This window comes from Notechis scutatus, chromosome 9 (genome assembly GCF_049901735.1).
Source record: "Notechis scutatus isolate UNSWTSFEM ecotype Mainland chromosome 9, rNotScu1.2, whole genome shotgun sequence".
Lineage (NCBI taxonomy): Eukaryota > Metazoa > Chordata > Lepidosauria > Squamata > Elapidae > Notechis > Notechis scutatus.
Window position 1 is genome coordinate 7,514,233 of NC_142017.1, and position 2,665 is coordinate 7,516,897.

Consider the following 2,665-nt stretch of genomic DNA (forward strand, 5'->3'; position numbering starts at 1 on the left):
TTCCTTTTCTGTTTCAAACAAGTTTGGGTATGAGTGTGTGTGTGCGAGCTTGTGTGTGTGTGTGTGTGTGTGTGTGCATGCGCGTGCGCAGGCATGTGTTACAGAGGGGAGCGGGGAAGGAGGGAGGAAAGGGCTGCCAATGTGAACTGCATGAAAACCACATGCATTTCAAAACAGTTCATTTCAGATTAATCCATCTGGCTAAATTACCAGTAGATTTGGAGGCTCCTGGGTCCAGGTGCATTTTTAAACAGGGACTTAGTTTTGTTCCCCGATTAGGTTCAAGTCTGCATACTTCATTAAAAAAAATGTTCAGATAGATTCCTGAAATAATGTTGTTTAGTAGGCTGTTCTATCATTTTAAGCTCGGCAGCATGATGATATTTTATGATTATGATCATGATTTATCACTTGTGGCTTGTATGTACACTGAGAGCTTATACATCAGGCAAATTCCTTGTGTGTCCAATCATACTTGGCCAATAAAGAATTCTATTCTATTCTATTCTATTCTATTCTATTCTATTCTATTCTATTCTATTCTATTCTATTCTATTTCTGCATTCTGTTCTATTCTATTCTATTCTATTCTATTCCATTCCATTCCATTCCATTCCATTCCAATCCATTCCATTCCATTCCATTCCATTCCATTCCATTCCATTCCATTCCATTCTATTCTATTCTATTCTATTCTATTCTATTCTATTCTATTCTATTCTATTCTATTCCATTCCATTCCATTCCATTCCATTCCATTCCATTCCATTCCATTCTCAAGTTGCCCAGTTGAAGTTGTATAATGGTTTGGTTCTATGGTCTGAAGAAAAGAGGGATATGAAGTGTTGGTGTTAATATCTTTATTCTGTGGCATTTCCTGCTTGAGTGAGACTCAGCCCCTAAGGTGGTGTTTTCCAAAAGGGGATAGACTGCAGCTTACTTCACCTGAAGCCACTCTTCTGCCTGGGAATGAAGGAAGTTGTAGTCCATCTCATCTAAATGGAGTATTAGTTTGATCCCAGCTATCAAAGTACTCTCAGCCTCTTTGTGCGCTGTGTGTGTGTGCATATGTGTTTCTAAGGTAGCTTCTTAAGTCTTTTATTTATTGTGGACAAAAGCAGTTGGAGTGAACCTGCAGAATGAAGAAATTATGGATAAAAAAAAGGAAGCTAAATCCCCCTTTCCTTCACATTCATTCTCTGAAACCATTTCAGTTATATAAAATCACCAGCAGTTGATGTAGCCAGTTGGTGAGTGCTTTCTTGAATGGAATAACATCCCGTTGTTTTCTTTCTCTCAGCTTCAGTGCTTTATTTATAAAATAAAGTTATACTGACTCATCTCACACGGAATACAAATGACGTTCACCCATCACCTTGCAAAACGCAATGATTTCTGCAGCATCTTTTCTAAAGCAAGTGATCCTCTGTAGAAGTCTTTCTGGAACATTCCACCCTACTAGCCATTTAAATATTCCCAAGAACAAAGAAGGCCCATAGGCTACTACCTTTGTAAGGAGCTTTGTTTCAGGTTCTTGAAAGGATTGTATCCAAGGCTTTATCAACTGGAGAAATAACACACTTTTATTAGTCACGTCTACATTTAATTAAATGGCCGGAGAAAATCTATCACACTCATCTCCTGTCTGCCTTCTTTGGATGACGTATGACAAATTAATCTTTTGCTCCCAAGTGGATTTATTTATTGTAGTGATAGCATCTCAGCTGCTCCTGTCATTTCTCAAAAATTCGTTGACTGGAAGGGAGAAAATTTCTTATACTCCCCCACCAGTAAAGTATAAACCTGAGTGACAGATGACTGAATTGCATACCTAAAAAAAAAAAAAAAAAGAATGCAAACCAATGCCTTGGGAATGAGAAATGTTGGCAAGTGGAATTAATTATAGCCTGGATATTTTATTCAATCAAGTCACTGAGCCCTCCCTTTCTAAGAAAAAAAAAATCCTAAAAGTTACCACCAGACAAGCACAGATTAAAACCAAGATTAATACTAGACCAACAATCAAACAGTAAACAACCTTCCAATCAAGAAACTGTCAGCTCAGACAAACAATTAACCTAATCAAAGCATCACCAAGAACACATCCACCAACACTAACAGGGCAAGCCCCTTGTATATAAAAAGAGAACAAACCTCACCGCCTTCTAGCCCTGATGATGTTACCTAGTTGGGTAATGAAATGTCTGCAAGAAAACAACCAAGCTCAGAGAGCACCAAGGACCCCATAGTCTTCCTCCTCCTTCTTTCCTTCCTTCCTTCCTCCCTCCCTCCCCCTCTCAAACTCCACTCTTCTAGCCCTGATGACGTTACCTAGTTGGGTAATGAAATGTCTGCAAGAAAACAACCAAGCTCAGAGAGCACCAAGCACCCCATATATCAACCTTATAAGAAAATTGGAATTCTGAACGAAGCTTGAGAGTTTACTGGCCGGATGCCCTCCCTGACACCTATGTGGAGTTCACAGCAGATATTTTATCTTAGTGCCCAGAGAGAGAAATGTCTGCCCCTACTTAGGATTGAACTCACAGCCTCCTGATTGTGAGGCGAGAGCTCCACGTCTAGGCTACCGTGATACTTCTAACCATCACTGCAATAAATGCGATTCCCTCCCCCCCGGCTCCATATTGTGTGCTCCTTACTTTGG